Source organism: Solanum stenotomum, chromosome 1, assembly GCF_019186545.1.
Source record: "Solanum stenotomum isolate F172 chromosome 1, ASM1918654v1, whole genome shotgun sequence".
Taxonomy (NCBI): Eukaryota; Viridiplantae; Streptophyta; class Magnoliopsida; order Solanales; family Solanaceae; genus Solanum; species Solanum stenotomum.
Genome location: NC_064282.1, coordinates 42,073,112 through 42,085,382, shown reverse-complemented (window position 1 = coordinate 42,085,382; position 12,271 = coordinate 42,073,112).

The following is a 12,271-nucleotide window of genomic DNA, read 5'->3' as shown; positions in this document are numbered from 1 at the left end:
GAGGGGAGAGAGGGGAACGAAAATATATGTATATATACAATTTTCTCTCGATTTATACAAATACAAACGCATTTTATACAATTTGCATTTTTTGTATAAAGTGAGAGAAGCGAGTGAGAGAGCGAGATCTGAGAGAGTGGCGAGCGAGATCTGGAGAGGGGAGAGAGGGGAACGAAAATATATGTATATATTCAATTTTCTCGCGCTTTATACAAACACAAACGCACTTTATACACTTGCGTTTGTATAAAAAATGAGAGAGGCGAGCGAGAGAACGAGAATGGCGAGCGAGATTCACCAGGAGAGAGGTGAAATAGCAACAGTTTGCTATGAGGTACAATTAAATCAAACTATGTTTATAGCATTTAATTTGAATTAATAGTTTGCTATTATATACAATTTTTCCTAAATAAATTATGGACTTGGCCCATTAACCACTAAATAAAATTATTTATTTAAAACTTACCCGCAAATTAAATAATTGTAGTTAGACGAGTAATTCAAATTCTCATTTAAAATTTTACGGAAAGGATCGTTTATGAAAGAGAGATGACTAGTTTTCAAAATGACCTAACGGGTCATTACATTATCCACCACTTAAAATCATGTTCGTCCTCGAACATAAAGAAGGAGAAGGAAGAATAACCGACGTTAACAAAAACTTGAGTTATTGTAACGGCCGAGTTCTGTCGTTATAGAAAAGCCAACGGGAAAAAATTTTGGGTTGAAAAACTTTTTTGTAATAACTTGGAATTTCCCAACCTAGTTTAGATTTGGACGAAATCGGAGTCATTAAAGTCTAGGAAAATCTGGTAACAATTGGATAATCTAATTATGAATTTGATCACATTAGTAGATAGCTAAGACGTTAAGGAACCCGTATGAATTTACGAAATTCAATTCGGGCGAATAAAACTCTCAAAATTGATCCTAGTGTGAACGGGTAGTTTCTGAGTGTCGTTGGTTGAAGGTTTGTTGTGAAATGGGAGTTTGGAATTCTTAAATCGACTCACTGGTTTTGTGCAAGCCGTTATGGCGAAATGATTCCCACTAGGGCGGGGCCGATGTGGCGAGTTGGGGAAGCCATAGCAGGACAGTCGCAATTTAAGTCGGAAATAAACCCCAAAACGTCTTTATTCTGCATCTTTTGAACTTGAGAGCTAAGGAACGAACCCAGGGGTTTTCTTGATAGTTTTCCACAATTCTTGAGGTTAAAGGTAAGATTTTAACTCCTCGAATCCATTTTTCCATCCGTAGAACATAATCTAATGGGTAATTATCGATAGGGAAGAGTTTTGAACTGAAAATTATGGTGGAGAAAACCCTAATCTTGGTATGGGGATCATGGGTATGATCTATGGTTTGATAGAATTATTAGTAATTCGGGTAATTAGTTATTGTTTATTGATTCTCATGTTAAATTAATTGTTTATAGACCAAGAACAAGCGAAACGAATCTAGAAAGGGAAGAATCCAGTTTCTTAAGGGATTCAAGCTTGTTTTGAGGTAGGTGATGGTTTTGATTTCATGATTGTGTGATATATGTTCATTCTTGCTTCATTATAATACGTGTATGTATGTGAATGTTGCATTATTGATCACACTTCTTGTAAATGAGGATAGATGAATGATGAATTCCATGAATCATGACTTGTTGTATGATTATGAGAATATACTTGTGATTGTGATGGTGGCTTATTGAATGGATCGGGTATTGCATTCCGACACACTAACTTGGATCGGTTGCCACTTTCTGGCATAAACATTGGATCGGATACCACATTTTGGTATGCTAAATGTTTAGGTTTGGGTTACATGAAAGGACCAATGATTTGATATAATTATGTATCTTGAGAATGTGAAATTGTACCTTGTTCGTAAATATTGATAATATTGTATATGTTCGATATGTGCATATGATTATATTGTTGTAATGGCTTATGTATGTTGCACTTAGTGGGATAGCCGTGTTATCCTACCAGTACACTGTAGTTGTGTATTGATACTACATTTTCTCTATCTTTGTTAAGTATAGTGCATCTTCAGACGGCTATTGACAGACCTCGCTTAGAAGATCAGTGATCGTCGTTCAAATTCAAGGGTGAGCCAGTTCTTTCGGGATGCCATGAGTTCTCCTTTCGTCTATGTCCACATTTCGAACTTAGACTTTCTAGTTAGTTATTAGTTCATTAGTTGGGGTGGTAACCCTTCTTGGTTAGACTTTTGGTTCATTGTTAGATGTTTTAGTACATTGACTTTCCGGTTCTAGGCATTTAATTCCATAATTCGTTGTTAGATATTTTGGAAGTTTATGGGAACTTCAATTTTTAGCTATTTAAACTTGCTTCCGTAGCTTTAAATGCTTTAGTATTTTGATGTAGTTGGTTAGCTAACTAATATTAATGGTTCTCCCACCGGAGGGTTAGTATGGTTGCCAATCACGATGGTCTGGATCGTGACAAAGTTGGTATCAGTTTGTTGATCTTGATGTACCAAAACAAGTCTAGTAGAGTCTTGCGGAACGGTACGGAGACGTATGTACTTTTCTTCGAGAGGCTATATGACTTTAGAAAATCTCTCTATTTCCTCTTGTCTCCTTTCATGTTATGACTTGATTCCAATTGGCATATGTCGATTTGAATTGGTATTTAACCTCCTTCACTCTTCTGTCCGCAGCTGGTTAACACTAGATTCAATAGCGTCAAGCACGTAGCTCCTGTCAATGCTTCAGCTGAGGAATCTACAGCGAGAGGTCGCGGTCGAGGCAAGGGTAGAGGAAGAGTTAGGGATAAAGGCTGAGGAAGAGTGGTGCCTACTAGAGATGGGGTACCGATCGAAAATACTCCCCAAAATGAGGCCTCTCCCGTACATCAAGAAGAGATAGAGGAGAATATTGAGGTTGAAAACGTTGAGGAGGTTGGACAAGAGGAAGAGGTGCAGGCTGAGACTACAGGTATTCCTCTCATAGACTTAGTGTTATCTTAACAAATCATGTCATTCTTGAAAGGGTTGATTGGTCCTAGAGTGCTTCCTTCGATTCAAGCAACTCAAGCTCCTGCCAATCCTCCTATTACTATCACTGTCCCCAAGGTGGGAGGAAATGTAGGTAATTTTTTTATTCCGTCATTTATTGGGTCTTGTTATGACTGGTAATGAACATGAGATGTTGACCAAGTTTTTGAAGTTGTAACCACCTGTGTTCCATGGTTCTGGGAGTGAGGATGGATATGAGTTCATCCTATATTGCTATAAGAGGCTTCATAAGTTGGGAATTGTCCATGAGCATGGGATTGAGTTCGTGACTTTTCAGCTTCAAGGTGAGGCTAAGCAGTGATGGAGAGCTTATATGGAATGTAGATATTCAGTTTTACCTCCACTCACTTGGACTCACGTTCATGTCTTGTTCTTAGAGAAATATCTTCCTTGGACCTTGAGAGATCGTAAGAAGGATGAGTTCATGTCTTTGGAGCAAGGTGGTATGTCTGTGGTTGCTTATGAGGCCAAGTTTCATGCATTGTCTAGATATGTTATACAGTTGGTGACTACTGAAGAAGAGAGAATCTTTTTATTTATTAAGGGACTAAATTTTGAGTTGCAGGAATTATCTGTTCATATGACCTCTGCAGGGAGAAGCTTTAATGAGGTGACAAACTTTGTTAAAAAAGTGGAGGGGGTGAGGCGAGACGGTCAGGCTAAGGCATTGGCAAAAAGGGCCAAGAATTTGGGTAATTTCAAGGCTCTTACTCCAAAGGGGCAGGGAGGCCAATACTTGTAGCCAGGTCAATTCAAATCCACCATGCCCGCCTCTACAAGTAATTACTCGGGAACTCCACCTCATAATTTGATTCAGCATAGCCAGGGAGTCGCGCCTTCGACGGGTGGCGGACCATCTTTTGATCGCACTTGCTACAATTGTGGAGAACCTGGGCATATGAGGAGAGATTGTCCCCACTCATGAGTGTTAGATTCCGCGCAGCAGCCGTCTAGAGCAGTGGTACCGTGGGAAATGGTGGTAATGGTAGAGGACGTCCACAAGGTAGGCGAGGAGAAAATCAGCAAGGCCACGGAGGTAGGGGAAATGGTAATGCAGGCAGAAGTACAGTCCAGCCAGGTAGAGAAGTCGTCCATCATGATGATAGGGCCCAATATTACACCTTTTCGAGCAAGAATGAGGCAGAGGCGTCTGATACAGTGATCACATGTACTATTCCTGTCTGTGACCGGATGGCTAATGTGTTATTTGATCCGAGTTCTACTTATCCTTATGTATCCGTGAGATTTGCCTTAGAATTTGATATGAATTGTGATATACTTGATGCCCATATCCATGTTTCTACCCTCAATTGGAAAGTCTGTCATAGTCATACATGGCTATCGTGCTTGTCCAATTTTATTTATAAGTTATCAGACTTGGGCTGATTTGGTTATTTTGGATATGACTGACTTTGACATAATCTTAGGCATGACTTGGTTGTCCTCCAATTATGTTGTGCTTAATTGAAACACTAAGTATGTAACTCTAGAAATTTCTGGAAGGGAAACGTTAGAGTGGGAAGGGGTGTAAAAGCCTAAGCAAGCTAAGATCATATCCTTCATTCGGGCTAGAAAACTAGTGGGGCAGGATTGTTTGGCTTACTTCACTCATATTCGGGATGTTGAGGTTGAGTCTCCATCTATTGAGTCTATTCATGTGGTGTCACAATTTAGAGAAGTGTTTCCTAATGATTTGCATGGTATGCCTCCTGATAGAGATATAGACTTCTCCATTGATTTAGAATCTAGTACCCGTCCCATATCCATCCCTCTGTATCGCATGACCCCAACGAAATTAAGAGAGCTTAAGGCCCAAATCCAAAAGCTTCATGATAAAGGATTTATTAATCCTAGTGCTTCCCCATGGGGTGCTCCAGTTTTGTTTGTTAAGAAAAAGGATGGTAGTATGAGAATGTGTGTAGATTACAGGAATTGAATAGGATCACTATTCGAAACAAGTACCATTTGCCTCGAATAGATGATCTTTTTGACCAAATGCAAGGTGCATCAGTTTTCTCCAAGATTGATCTAAAGTTTGGCTACCATCAGTTAAAAATTAGGCCTGAGAATGTGCCCAAAACGGCATTTAGAACTCGCTATGGGCACTATGAGTTTCTAGTTATGTCTTTTGGTTTGACTAATGCACCCGCCGCTTTTATAAGTTTAATGAATGGGGTGTTCAAGCCATTTCATTATTCATTCGTCATAGTTTTTATTGATGATATTTTGGTCTATTCGAAAAGTGAGCAAGAGCATGCCGATCATCTTTGTATTGTTCTGGGTGTTCTTGGGAAACCAATGTTGTACGCTAAGTTTTCTAAGTGTGAATTTTGGTTAACTTCGGTTGCATTTTTTGGGCATGTAGTTTCAAAAGAAAGGGTAATGGTAGATCCCCAAAAGATTGAGGCGGTTAAGAATTAGGTTCGGCCTAGCTCTGTGATGGAAGTTAGGAGTTTTGTGGGGCTCACTAGCTACTATTGTCGATTTGTGAAGAACTTTGCTTCTATTGCCACTCACTTGACAAATTTGACCAAAAAGGTAATACCATTTGAATGGACTAAAAAATCTGAGGATAGCTTTCAAAAGCTCTAGACTCTCTTGACCACATCACCTATCATAGCACTACTAGTGGAAGGTAAAGATTTTATTGTTTATTGTGATGCTTCACATTATGGTTTCGATGTTGTGCTGATGCAGGATAAGAATGTTATAGCTTATGTCTCTCGTCAGTTGAAGGTGCATGAGAGGAAATATCCAACTCATGATTTGGAGTTGGCAGCAGTAGTGTTTTCTCTTAAGATCTGGCGGCATTACCTCTATGGTGTTAAGTGTGAGGTGTTTACTGATCACCATAGTTTGCAGCATGAGTTCACTCAAAAGGATCTGAATTTGAGGCAACGAAGGTGGATGGAGTTACTTAAAGATTATGATGTCACCATTCAATACCATCCGGGTAAGGCTAATGTAGTGGCAGACGCTTTGAGTCGAAAGGCGGTAAGTATGGGTCTTGCTTTAGTGTAACTAGACGACCTTTGACTAAGGAAATTCAGACCTTGGAGTTTAAATTCATGCAATTGGGCATCTCAGAAAAGGTGGGGTGTTAGCTAGCATTGAAATAAGGGCCACGTTTATGGAAGAGATCAAGGCAAAGCAATTTGAGGATGAAAAATTGAATGAACTCAAGAAGTAGACTGTCATTGGTAAGGCACAAGAGACCACTTTTGATGCGGAAGGTATGCTTAGTTTTAAACAAAGGATTTGTGTTCCTCGGGTTGATGACTTGATTCAAAAGTTGCTGATAGAATCCCATGGTTCGCGATATTCTATTCATCCGGGTGTGACCAAGATGTACCGAGATTTGAAGCGAAATTATTGGTGGTCGGGCATGAAGAAGGATATAGCGGAGTTTGTGGCTAAGTGTCAAAATTGTCAACAAGTGAACTATGAACATCAAAGGCCTGCAAGTTTGCTTCAAAGAATGCTAATTCCGGAATGAAAGTGGGAAATGATAGCCATGGATTTTGTGGTAGGTCTTCCCAAGACTTTGGGGAAGTTTGATTCTATTTAGGTAGTGGTTGATAGATTGACTAAGTCAACCTACTTTATTCCGATAAGGATAGATTATAATGTTGAACAATTGGCTAAGGTATATGTGAAAGAGATAGTGAAGTTGCATGGGGTGCCCTTCTCTATTATCTCAGATCGTGGTACGTAGTTTACTTCCAAGTTTTGGAGGAAATTACATGATTAATTGGGCACACAAATCACTTTTAGTACCGCTTTCCATCTGCAGACGGACGGGCAGTCGGAGAGGAATATTCAAGTGTTAGAAGACATGTTGAGGGCATGTGTGATTGATTTTGGAGGACATTGGGATAAGTTCTTACCTTTTTGTGAATTCTCTTATAACAATAATTATCACTCTAACATTGATATGGCAGCGTTTGAGGCATTATATGGGAGAGGATGTAGATCATCCATATGATGGTTCAAGGCTGGAGATGTGAAACCTTTGGGTTGATTTAGTGAAGAATGCTCAAGATAAGGTGAGGAGTACTCAAGCTAAGCTTCTAGCAGCCTAGAGTAGACAGAAGAAGTATGCAAACCATAAGGTGAGAGATATGGCATTTCATACTGGTGTGAATGTTCTTCTTAAGGTATCACCCATGAAAGGGGTGATGAGATTTGGCAAGAAGGGCAAGCTAAGTCTGCGATACATTGGTCCTTTTGAGGTTCTTGAATGTGTAGGACCGGTAGCGTATAGATTGGCTTTACCTACTAACTTATCGGGAGTTCATCCAGTATTTCAATGTCCATGCTGAAGAGATATCATGGGAACGGAGATTATATCATTAAATGGGATTCAATTGTGTTAGACAAAGACCTCCAATATGATGAGGAATCGATTGCAATTCTTGATCGTGATGTCCGGAAGCTGAGGACCAAGGAGATTAAATCTGTGAAAGTTCAATGGAAGCATCGTCCAGCTGAAGAAGCTACTTGGTAAATCGAGAAGGACATGCGAGACAAGTATTCCCAATTGTTCGTCGATTCAGGTACTACTCCATTCCTTACTTAGCCTACTTTTCCTAAGTTTGTCACTCAGGGACGAGTGATGGGTAAATTGGTATCTATTATAATGACCTAGTTTCGTCGTTATAGAAAAGCCAACGGGGAAAAATTTTGGGTTGGAAAACTTTTTCCTAGTAACTTGGAACTTCCCAACCTAGTCCACATTTGGACGAAATCAGAATCATTAAAGTCTAGGAAAATTTGGTAACAATTGGGTGATCTAATTATGAATTTGATCACATTGTAGATATCTAAGACGCTAAGCAACTTGTACAACTTTACAGAATTTATTTCAGGCGAATAAAACTCTCGGAATCGATCATAGCGTGAACGGGTAGTTTCTGAGTGTCGTTGGTTGAAGGTGTGTTGTGAAATAGGAGTTTGGAATTTTTAAATCAACTCACTCGTTCCGTGCAAGCCGCTGTGGCGAATTATTCCCGACAGGGCGGGGTTGATGTGGCGGGTTGGGGGTCGTCATAGTGGAACAATCGCGATATAAGTCGGAAACAAACCCCAAAATGTCTTTATTCTGCAGCTTTCGAACTTGAGAGCTAAGGAACGAACCGATGGGTTTTCTTGACAGTTTTCCACCATTCTTAAGGCTAAAGGTAAGATTTTAACTCTCCAAATCCATTTTTCGATCCATAGAACATAATCTAATGGGTAATTATCGATGGGAAAGAGTTTTCATTTGGAAATTATGGTGGAGAAAATCCTATTCTTGGTATGGGGATCATGGATATGATCTAGGGTTGATAGAATTATTAGTAATTAGGTAATTAGTTATTGTTTATTGATTCCCATGTTAAATTAATTATTTGTAGACCAAGAACAAGCGAAACGAATTCGGAAAGGGAAGAATCAAGTTTCTTAGGGGATTCAAGCTTGTTTCGAGGTAGGTGATGCTTGTGATTTCATGATTGTGTGCTATATGTTCGTTTTTGCTTCATTCTAATACGTGTATGTATGTGAATGTTGTATTATTGATCACACTTGTTGTAAATGAGGATAGATGAATGATGAATGTCATGAATCATGACTTGTTGTATGATTATGAGAATATACTTGTGATTGTGATTGTGGCTTGTTGAATGGATCGGGTATTGAGTTTCGACACACTAAATTGGATCGGTTGCCACGTTTCGGCATAAATATGGGATCGATTTCCATGTTCCGGCATAAATATTAGATCGGGTACCACATTTTGGTATGCTAAAAGTTTGGGTTTGGGTTCCATGAGAGGACCAATGATTTGATATAATTGTGTATCTTGAGAAATGTGAAACTATACCTTGTTCGTAAATGTTGATAATATTGCATATGTTCGATATGTGCATGTGATTATATTGTTGTAATGGCTTATGCCTGTTGCACTTAGTGGGATAGCCATGTGATTCTACCAGTACAATTTAGTTGTGTACTGATATTGCACTTGCTCTATCTTTGTTGAGTACAGGGCATTTTCAGGCGGCTATTGACAGACCTCGCTTAGAAAATTAGTGATCGTCGTTCGAATTCAAGGGTGAGCCAGTTTTTCCGGGATGCCATGAGTTCTCCTTTCGTCTATGTCCACATTTCGGACTTAAACTTTCTAGTTAGTTATTAGTTCATTAGTTGGGGTGGTAACCCTTCTTGTTTAGACTTTTGGTTCATTGTTAAATGTTTTGGTACTTTGACTTTCAGGTTCTAGGCATTTAATTCCGCAATTCATTGTTAGATCTTTTGGAAGTTTATGGGAACTTCAGTTTTAGCTATCTAAACTTCCTTCTGTAACTTTAAATGCTTTGGTATTTTGATGTAGTTGGCTAGCTAATTAGTATTAATGGTTCTCCTACTGGAGGGTTAGTGTGGGTGTCAATCACGATGGTTTGGGTTGTGACAGTTATGATAGATCAGTCAGTGTCCATCTTTCCAAGTGAGCTCCTTTTTAAGACCATTCCATCAAAATCAACTACTAAGAAGTGAACTTTCGAATCAAACTTTGGAAGATCTATATCAAGAGTGATAATCAAGCCAAAGACTAACACATGAACCCAATCTAAATTGAAATTGATTGGACCACAACACAACCATCATGACAAATATTTCCTCACATAACCAAATTAACATTCTGAATCAATACCCGCTATAACCAGAAGTGAACCTGAACCACCACCACATACTCATATTCCACGAACCATCATACTTCTTATCAAGCTTCCATCCTCACAACATAATCTTTCCACGAGCTTAAGCTATAAAATGTGATTTTTAGACATCATGTACTCATCAAGAAAAATCAAACTCATCTGATCCAAAGAAGGAAATGATCAAGTAGCCACACAACGAATGAGACACTCAAACATATAGAACGTCTAACAACACTATCAAAATGCTAGATCAGTAATTGTAATTGTAGGCAACCCTTAAGAACGGTAGAACTAGACCTAATGGTCTCCACATTCAACCACGGATAATCGGAATGTGTTGTCGATGATTAGATGAATATTAAGACAGTCGAACAACTATAAATATCCATAGTAGCTCTTCTATAAATTCTCATAAGCAAGGTGGTACAACTAGAACCACTGGAATACCTCAACTACTCTAAGATAACACAAAATATGTCATATCCAATATGACCACTGCTCAAGGATGTCACCCTACCAAGAAGAAAATTGCAGAATCGGTACACCCGATCCACCACTAGGAATCACCTATAGATGTAGAAACATAAGTGAGCATATCCATCGAATCATACTCCAAACCATGTCCGAAACGAAGTAGGTTGTCCCATAAGAATTTACCCAACCAAGTTCGAATAACACCAAATACTCCTTCCATAATAAGCATATCAAACATTTCTATTCAATTGACTCCATCTTTTTGATTTTTAGCTACCCATAATCTACCGGTCTGGTTTCCATTACGATCGTACCTATACTCAATTTATCATACCCTACATACTCTTACATCATCCCACTAAAGTACACACTCTCAATCTTAACAAAACATCATAACAACTTCAATCACTTACCTTACTCTCAAATCGTGATTAGTATCAAAGTCTTCTAATTAGCAAACACATTATTTCCTCCAAAATTTATGAACTATGGCTTCTTCTCTTTCCATGTAAGTATTCCATGACAAATATGGATCTCAACACAAGGCTGATAAACACAAATTTCAAATTGGATAGTACCTTCCCCTCAAGATAAAGCTATCAAATCATACCACAGTCAAGTCCACGCAAACTTTCACATACCATGTTTCAACTAATCCAAACCATTACATAGCTCAAGTCAAAACTCAGAGAAATTCTTATTCACTCCAATAATTGTATATACTATAAGCTCATAACCTCTATTCACCATCAAGTCCCTATGTAACGCATCATAACAGTCTGTGTAATTCCATCAATATAGTAGATTCAATCCCCTTGAAATCTTCAATAACCATGTGGAATGGTAGGTCCATATAAGCGCGTTCATAAGTCACCTAACATAATTTGAACAATCTAGCCCCATATAACAACATAGAATCTTCCACACATCATTGTTTGTCACCCAAATCAAACTCAATCTTCCCAAAAGTCGTTGATAAATCCCTAATAAATCTTAACCGAACCAATCAATATCTCACAGTCATATTTGAACTCATAAGCAAAAATTCATACAACATTCAACTTTAAACCTTGGGTCTATATGAGAGGTCTTATTCCTTCATTTTTCTTAAATACTTCCCATGACAAAAATTTCAAATAACTTGAACTCTTCAATACACCAGACTTTGTTCTCTTTCGCTGACTCGCTTACCAATCTTATCCTTTGACCAACAACCCATGACATTTACCTCATACTCTAAAACAAAACTTTAAGTGAAGCACTTCGTAAGGTCCTTTAACAATCAAAAGTAATAACCCAAATCATGTCCAAGTCTTTCCAAATGCTCAATATTCAATCTGATCGATCATTTCTTATCTTACCAATTCATACCCTGACAAAACATATTTCCACAAACGTAGACTCGCAATAAAAAAACTTGAATTCTGATTTAACTATGTAACACAATCTCATTATCTATCAACATTAGTTCATACATTGAAGATCTTTATGGATTCACATATCTTAGCCTATAATTGATCGTCTCTCCATCGATCATATTGTATCCTTCGCTAAAACTTCAACTGTACCAGTTACCAAACTCAAAAACATAAAATAAATTATCACCACACTCGAATCAAACATGTAAAACTATCACAATAATATGGTCAAAATAGATGGAACCACACGTCTCTACATCCAATTCTCAATCCCTTTGAAGATACCTCTGTAGCGCTTGCAATCAAAGTAAATACCCTTGTTCTCTCCTCCTTCTGAAAGCTAAACTACATCCCACTAATTCTTTTCATTTGTGACCTTAGTTACTTTCAATTCTATTCGAGTGGTGTCTAAATACATCTTACACATTTCCATACGACCAGGATACTCACAAAATAGTAGAAAATCATAATTTTAGATACATGCAAATCTTTATTACCATAGAGAATTCATTTAACAAAAAAATCATTATCGTATGTCGCATCCTCGTCATATCCATCATGAATGCTTATTACTGTTATACTCAATAGACATTGCCATCATCTCGAAGTCAACCTTATCTGTAATGACCCTCCAGGTCATTTTTA